The following is a 9,469-nucleotide window of genomic DNA, read 5'->3' on the forward strand; positions in this document are numbered from 1 at the left end:
CGGGACTGCACATCGCTGTCGCCGGCACCCTACACACGGAGCGATGTGTGCTTAATTTCTAAGCAATCTAGTCAGAAATTAAGTAAAAATCACTACGTGTGTACCCCTGTTAACAGTGCAGGTTTTAGTGATATCCAGGCTTCAGTACAGATAATTAGTACCTCAGTTATTTTTATTTACCCATCTGTGCTCATGCCTGGATATCACTAAAACCTGGATGTTTAGTGTGCCTTGAGGACGGAGGTTCGGAATGCCTGTCCTAACCACTAGTGCCTGAGGCGGCTGCCTAAGTTTTCCTAATGGTACTCCTGGCCTTGCTTCTACCCAGATATTACTCCAAGCATGAAAACAGAAAGATTTTCTTAGCATCCTCATCAAGAGAACCACAGATCTAGAAAACAGCCTATCATTGTATGCTTCCGTTATGAGTCATGTCCATTACTTTAGGGCTTTACAAAGGAGTCTTATAGCCAGTACTTTACTGATTGCCACCCAGCCCAGTGTCCATGGCAATAGCTACAAGAGCAGCAAGAATAGAGGGTACACGCCTGCATAGCTTGACTCATTCTTCTAGAATTCTCCCTGATGTCCAATTCACATCCACGCAAGAGTTGTTGTTATCATCATCATCATCATCGATTTAGAAGGTGCTGCAGTGCTCTGGAGCGTCGTAGAGCAGGAAAGAACAGGACAAGCATAACATACATACATACATACATACATACATACAAGACAGAAATTAAATGCATACATGAAAAAACAAAGGGTAACGCAGAGCTCTGCACGTGAGATTGCATACATTCTAATCGGACAACAAGCAAGCACAACAGCTAGAGGTCACAGTAGTCAGGATGGGAGATGGTGATGGAGTAGAAGATATCTTCTAGCACCTTGGCTAAGGAAAGGGTGCATTCTGGTAGTATACGTGAAAAGTGACAGGACTAGAAGAGCAGAGGGTGGAGCCAAGTGTGACACCAGGGCAGTAGGCCGGGTAGACTGAGGAAAGAGTGGTATTATTTTATAGTGAGGGAGATGTGTGGGGAGAGGGAAAATGTTACGCTTAAGGCGGCGTCAGACAGTAGATTACACAACATAGGGCCTAATTCAGTAAGGATTGCTAATTCTGCTAATTAGCAGAATTTGCAATCCTTGTGAACGCATGCTGGGGCCGCCCATCGCAGGGCAAGGCCGCCCAGCATGCTGACCGACGCCTCCCCCCATTTATCAAGCAGAAATTGTGATTGCATCTCAATTTCTGCTTCATTGCAGAAATAAAGGTTACCTCCTGCCGGCACAGCTTAGCTGCGCCTGCAGGAGACCTGCCACCATCTTTCAGACCGCGGCGGCTGCGTGTGACATCATGCAACCGCCATGAAACCCCCCCCCCGTCACGCCTACATTGTTTTCAGGCCACGCCCTCACGAAACACCCCACCCAGCCAGTGAACGCCTCTGCCTAACGATCACATTTTCGCAGAAAATTCAGGCAGATGCGCAGGACGGCTTTTTTTGTCATTTTTGCGGTTGGATGGCGTTTTGCAATCCAACCTGAATTAGGCCTATAGTGCAGAAGGGGAAAGGTAGATTTGGATGGTACCATTTTCCATGGCAACTGATTCCTAGCTATGCTGCCACATAATTGTCCACTTTAGTAGAAACAGCCCACATATCTTTAAAATACCCTTCAAAAGAACACACCTATGTTAAGGCAACAGCATGTCTGCTTGTATAGAGGATGCACTGGTTTATAACGTTGGAGGTGGTCATCGCTAATGGTAGATCGCAATTCTACCGTGTAGCTTGGTCAAAAAAATCTCTAATGTGATAGTAGAAGGAAGAATTGCACACAAATGACTTTTGAACAGAATTGCTGCGTCAGATCTAAATGACTGAAAATGCATTCCAATCCTTTACTTCAAACATGAAAAGGTTACTTTTAACACATAACTTTTCATGTTACATCTGCATATATAATTACTACCTATGCATCACGATTATACCTCTCCAGAACAGAGTGAAGAGCCAGACTCCTTATAACAGAAGCAGCAACGATTATTTGTATGCAGGGAGGAGGCCCATCGCAGGATAAACCTACTTGGACATGTCTAAAGTAAACAACATCTGTTGGAGTGCTAAAACCAAAACTGGAAAGGATTAAAATAAAAAATTAGAAAATCTTGTTCTTGCCCAGGAAATGACTTCAGCTGATCCAGAGGTCAGAATGATCTTCCTTTAGTTTCCATCACATAGACAGAAGAAGGCACCCTGGGAAACGCTACGCTATCTGTTGCCTGAACTAAGATTAGCAACCAGTGTTGTGGGAAAGAGAGAGACGTAGTTTCATGTACTGTGTAAGTACAAACTAATGGAAAAACTGTGTCTGCTGGGCCCCAAATGGGTGAATAGATAGTCTGCAAATCTGTACGGCAAGAAGTGGCTTCCATCATCAATTCTCACTGTATAAACCCCTTTTCAAGACCAGCTTTAACAAACTAGGAAAGACTTGACTTAGGTCATAGCTATGCAGATACACCAGTGGGAAGAATTTGTTACAAATACACTGCTAGAAACACATCGTCTTTTTCACTTCTGAAGTACATTAGGAAAAAGGCAGAGCACAGGATCTAAGCAAGCAAAGGCTGCCATCCCAGACAGAATGTACAATTCTGCTTATATTACGGAAAATACATTGGGGATTAACCCCCGCTGCCCCCCTGCACAGCAAGCTGTACCAAGACATGAAAAACTATATATATATATATATATATATATATATATATATATATATATAAAGAAAGGTCTTAGTTACATACATTTGCAAATATATGATAAAATACTCAATTTGAAGACTGTCCTTACGCTCAGAGATACCGGCTGCTTTTACATGTAGCCCACAATTACTAGATAGCTTTATTTTTACACTGCAATTCAGATTTCAGTTTTGAACACACCACGCCCGCATCTAACTCTCTCTGCACGTTACATCTGCCCCACCTGCTGTGCAGCATAGTTTTGCCCATTTGCATGCTTTTTTTCTTTGCTTTACTTACAAACATGATTCAGGCCCGTAATGGCTATCTTCTAAAACTGTTACCGCTGGGCTGTTGTAGCTACTAGAAAACTAATTTGAACATGTGTGTGCTTCGCTTTTCCATGGCCTCATTACACAAGCCAGTTTGTGCGTATGGTGAAGTGATCTTGACAAGACAATGTTAATTAGATTTAAATTGGTCCAGGAGTCATAAGCAGGTATAATAATAACATCATTGCTGTTCACTGTTTTCTTCTTATCACTGGACTTTCAGTTAAGAGTGATACATAAGAAGACGGACTCAACTTAGCTACTCACACTTAAGCTGGGTACACACCACCATAAGATATATATATATATATATCGCGTGATACTGGTACAATCTGCATGACCATGGTGTAGTGTATATACAAAGGGCCAGATGCATCATCGCTTGGAAAGTGATAAAATAGAGAGTGATAAAGTATCAGCCAATCAGCTCCTTACTACCATGTCACAGCCCGTGTTTGATAAAATAAGAATTTACTCACCGGTAATTCTATTTCTCGTAGTCCGTAGTGGATGCTGGGAACTCCGTAAGGACCATGGGGAATAGCGGGCTCCGAAGAAGGCTGGGCACTCTAGAAAGATTTAGGACTACCTGGTGTGCACTGGCTCCTCCCACTATGACCCTCCTCCAAGCCTCAGTTAGGACACCGTGCCCGGACGAGCAGACATAATAAGGAAGGATTTAGAATCCCGGGTAAGACTCTTACCAGCCACACCAATCACACCGTACAACTCGTGATACTATATCCAGTTTGACAGTATGAAAAACAACTGAGCCTCTCAACAGATGGCTCAACAATAACCCTTTCGTTAACAATAACTATTTACAAGTATTGCAGACAATCCGCACTTGGGATGGGCGCCCAGCATCCACTACGGACTACGAGAAATAGAATTACCGGTGAGTAAATTCTTATTTTCTCTAACGTCCTAGTGGATGCTGGGAACTCCGTAAGGACCATGGGGATTATACCAAAGCTCCCAAACGGGCGGGAGAGTGCGGATGACTCTGTAGCACCGAATGAGAGAACTCCAGGTCCTCCTCAGCCAGGGTATCAAATTTGTAGAATTTTGCAAATGTGTTTGCCCCTGACCAAGTAGCTGCTCGGCAAAGTTGTAAAGCCGAGACGCCTCGGGCAGCCGCCCAAGATGAGCCCACCTTCCTTGTGGAATGGGCATTTACAGATTTTGGCTGTGGCATGCCTGCCACAGAATGTGCAAGCTGAATTGTACTACAAATCCAGCGAGCAATAGACTGCTTAGAAGCAGGAGCACCCAGCTTGTTGGGTGCATACAGGATAAACAGCGAGTCAGATTTTCTGACTCCAGCCGTCCTGGAAACATATATTTTCAGGGCCCTGACAACGTCTAGCAACTTGGAGTCCTCCAAATCCTTAGTAGCCGCAGGCACCACAATAGGCTGGTTCAGGTGAAACGCTGACACCACCTTAGGGAGAAACTGGGGACGAGTCCTCAATTCTGCCCTATCCATATGGAAAATCAGATAAGGGCTTTTACATGATAAAGCCGCCAATTCTGACACTCGCCTGGCTGAAGCCAAGGCCAATAACATGACCACTTTCCACGTGAGATATTTCAGATCCACGGTTTTTAGTGGCTCAAACCAGTGTGATTTTAAGAAACTCAACATCACGTTGAGATCCCAAGGTGCCACAGGAGGCACAAATGGGGGCTGAATATGCAGCACTGCTTTCACAAATGTCTGAACTTCAGGTACTGAAGCTAGTTCTTTTTGAAAGAAAATCGACAGAGCCGAGATCTGTACTTTAATGGAGCCTAGTTTTAGGCCCATATTCACTCCTGCTTGCAGGAAATGCAGAAATCGACCTAGTTGAAATTCCTCTGTCGGGGCCTTTTTGGCCTCGCACCATGCAACATATTTCCGCCATATGCGGTGATAATGCTTTGCCGTAACATCTTTCCTGGCCTTAATAAGCGTAGGAATGACTTCTTCCGGAATACCCTTTTCTTTTAGGATCCGGTGTTCAACCGCCATGCCGTCAAACGCAGCCGTGGTAAGTCTTGGAACAGACAGGGCCCCTGTTGTAGCAGGTCCTGTCTGAGCGGTAGAGGCCACGGGTCCTCTGAGAGCATCTCTTGAAGTTCCGGGTACCACGCTCGTCTTGGCCAATCCGGAAACCACGAGAATGGTGTTTACTCCTCGCTTTCTTATTATTCTCAATACCTTTGGTATGAGAGGCAGAGGAGGGAACACATAAACCGACTGGTACACCCACGGTGTCACTAGAGCGTCCACTGTCTGCTGAGGAAGTCTGCTTCCCAGTTGTCCACTCCCGGAATGAACACTGCTGACAGTGCTAGTACATGATTCTCCGCCCATCGGAGAATTCTTGTGGCTTCCGCCATCGCCATCCTGCTTCATGTGCCGCCCTGTCGATTTACATGGGCGACTGCCGTGATGTTGTCTGACTGGATCAGCACCGGCTGGTGTAGGAGCAGGGATTTTGCTTGACTTAGGGCATTGTAGATGGCCCTTAGTTCCAGAATATTTATGTGAAGGGAAGTCTCCTGACTCGACCATAGTCCTTGGAAGTTTCTTCCCTGTGTGACTGCCCCCCAGCCTCGAAGGCTGGCATCCGTGGTCACCAGGACCCAGTCCTGTATGCCGAACCTGCGGCCCTCTAGAAGATGGGCACTCTGCAGCCACCACAGTAGCGACACCCTGGTTCTTGGAGACAGGGTTATCAAGCGATGCATCTGAAGATGCGATCCGGACCACTGGTCCAACAGGTCCCACTGAAAGATTCTGGCATGGAACCTGCCGAAGGGAATTGCTTCGTAAGAAGCCACCATCTTTCCCAGGACCCGCGTGCAGCGATGCACTGATACCTGTTTTGGTTTCAGGAGGTCTCTGACTAGAGATGACAACTCCCTGGCTTTCTCCTCCGGGAGAAACACTTTTTTCTGGACTGTATCCAGAATCATACCCAGGAACAGTAGTCGTGTCGTCGGAACCAGCTGTGACTTTGGGATATTCAGAATCCAGCCGTGCTGGTGCAGCACCTCCTGAGATAGTGCTACTCCCACCAACAACTGTTCCTTGGACCTTGCTTTTATTAGGAGATCGTCCAAGTACGGGATAATTAAAACTCCCTTTTTTCGAAGGAGTATCATCATTTCCGCCATCACCTTGGTAAATACCCTCGGTGCCGTGGACAGTCCAAACGGCAGCGTCTGGAATTGGTAATGGCAATCCTGTACAACAAATCTGAGGTACTCCTGGTGAGGATGGTAAATGGGGACATGCAAGTAAGCATCCTTGATGTCCAGGGATACCATGTAATCCCCCTCGTCCAGGCTCGCAATAACCGCCCTGAGCGATTCCATCTTGAACTTGAATTTTTTTATGTATGTGTTCAAGGATTTCAAATTTAAAATGGGTCTCACCGAACCGTCCGGTTTCGGTACCACAAATAGTGTGGAATAGTAACCCCGGCCTTGTTGAAGTAGGGGTACCTTGATTATCACCTGCTGGGAATACAGCTTGTGAATTGCCGCTAGCACCGCCTCCCTGTCTGAGGGAGCAATCGGCAAGGCAGATTTTAGGAACCGGTGGGGTGGAGACGCCTCGAATTCCAGTTTGTACCCCTGAGATACTATTTGAAGGATCCAGGGATCCACCTGTGAGCGAGCCCACTGATCGCTGAAATTCTTGAGGCGGCCCCCCACCGTACCTGGCTCCGCCTGTGGAGCCCCACCGTCATGCGGCGGACTTGGAAGAAGAAGCGGGGGAGGACTTTTGCTCCTGGGAACCTGCTGTTTGTTGCAGTCTTTTTCCCCTACCTCTGCCTCTGGACAGAAAGGACCCGCCTTTTCCACGCCTGTTTTTCTGGGTCCGAAAGGACTGAACCTGATAAAACGGCGCCTTCTTAGGCTGTGAAGGGACATGGGGTAAAAATGCTGACTTCCCAGACGTTGCTGTGGAAACTAGGTCCGAGAGACCATCCCTAAATAATTCCTCACCCTTATATGGTAACACTTCCATGTGCTTTTTTGAATCTGCATCTCCTGTCCACTGGCGAGTCCATAAGCCTCTCCTAGCAGAAATGGACAATGCACTTACTTTAGATGCCAATCGGCAGATTTCCCTTTGTGCATCTCTCATATATAAGACTGAGTCTTTTATATGGTCTATGGTTAACAGGATCGTGTCTCTGTCTAATGTGTCAATATTTTCTGACAGTTTATCTGACCACGCAGCGGCAGCACTGCACATCCAAGCTGACGCAATAGCTGGCCTAAGTATAATGCCTGTGTGTGTATATACAGACTTCAGGATCGCCTCCTGCTTTCTATCAGCAGGTTCCTTGAGGGCGGCCGTATCCGGAGACGGTAGTGCCACCTTTTTAGACAAACGTGTGAGCTTTATCCACTCTAGGGGGTGTTTCCCAACGTGACCTATCCTCTGGCGGGAAAGGGAACACCATTAGTACCTTCTTAGGAATTACCAATTTTTTATCAGGGAAAGCCCACGCTTCTTCACACACTTCATTTAATTCATCTGATGGGGGAAAAACTACGGGTAGTTTTTTCTCTCCAAACATAATACCCTTTTTAGTGGTACCAGTAGTTATATCAGAAATGTTTAACACCTCTTTCATTGCCTCAATCATACAGTGAATGGCCTTAGTGGGCATCAGGTTTGACTCATCGTCGTCGACACTGGTGTCAGTATCCGTGTCGACATCTGGGTCTCAAAATGAATAAAAAAAATGTATATAGCCAAGCGCTCAGTCACTCCAAATCCACGTGCTGCCAGCAAATTAAGGCTACTCAACCTTAAAAATCAAAAGAAGAAAAAATAAAGATATTTTGCAGCGCACATAGACTGGGCAAAAAGATTTTTATTATTATTTTTTATTTATATATGATTATTTATTATTGCTTGCCAAAATTACTAATATATTTCTAAAAATTCATTCAAAACAACCACCGGCCGGTGTAATTAAATTTCTTTTTCATATTAAAAAGAAAAAAAAAAAAAAAAAACACATAACACAGCCTATAAAATTTTTTTCATATAAATACACTGAAATTTATTTAATGTGACCACATTGGGTCACCTTTGCCTGAAATAATGTCTAAAATAAATACAAAGGTACATAGAGGCTCAGGCAGAAATTAGTATCACTGGGTTGCTATAAAATGTATCATTGTGGCACTCTAAAAAGAAACAACCTTTCTTTTGTAGCTAATGGTAACAAATCACCTGAATGGCTTCACACTCTGTTAAGACACAAGAATTTACTCAGTCCATTGTATCACTGAAAGTCCATTCAGTGTTTAAGAATATTATATCATCAAACACTTTAATTCTGCGGCTGGTTAGTGTTCCTAATATCCGTGATTGATTGTTTATAAAACACAGGATATTTCAATGATCCGTTTGAAAGTCAAAAGACCATACGAATAGGTCTAACAATATAGATTTAAATTGTCTGGCCAGACAGTATGATTGCTCTCACCGCACTCTCCCGTTTGTTATGTCCACAGGACTCCTCCCGGCTGCAGGTGCTGGTAACCTTAGAACGCAGTCATCTCTGGAGGGTATAGTCCATGTAAGTTGTGGAACGGCTTGGGGCTGCAGTCAGCGGTGAGTGTATCCACTGGCGATGGTAGGAACGAATGTGTTGTGAGTCTTTTACGCGTTTCTCCGCCTCCCTCCGGGTTCAGCGGCTTCATCAGAAATGCTTTCTGATGAAGCCGCTGATGACTGCGTTCTAAGGTTACCAGCACCTGCAGCCGGGAGGAGTCCTGTGGACATAACAAACGGGAGAGTGCGGTGAGAGCAATCATACTGTCTGGCCAGACAATTTAAATCTATATTGTTAGACCTATTCGTATGGTCTTTTGACTTTCAAACGGATCATTGAAATATCCTGTGTTTTATAAACAATCAATCACGGATATTAGGAACACTAACCAGCCGCAGAATTAAAGTGTTTGATGATATAATATTCTTAAACACTGAATGGACTTTCAGTGATACAATGGACTGAGTAAATTCTTGTGTCTTAACAGAGTGTGAAGCCATTCAGGTGATTTGTTACCATTAGCTACAAAAGAAAGGTTGTTTCTTTTTAGAGTGCCACAATGATACATTTTATAGCAACCCAGTGATACTAATTTCTGCCTGAGCCTTTATGTACCTTTGTATTTATTTTAGACATCTGGGTCTGCTTGAGGTAGCGGGCGTTTTAGAGCCCCTGACGACCCATGCGACGCCTGGGCAGGCACGAGCTGAGAAGTCGGCTGTCCCACATTTGGCATGTCGTCGATTTTCTTATATAAGGAGTCTATACGTGCACTCATTACTTTCCATAAGCCCATCCACTCAGGTGTCTGCCCC

Source organism: Pseudophryne corroboree, chromosome 11, assembly GCF_028390025.1.
Source record: "Pseudophryne corroboree isolate aPseCor3 chromosome 11, aPseCor3.hap2, whole genome shotgun sequence".
Taxonomy (NCBI): Eukaryota; Metazoa; Chordata; class Amphibia; order Anura; family Myobatrachidae; genus Pseudophryne; species Pseudophryne corroboree.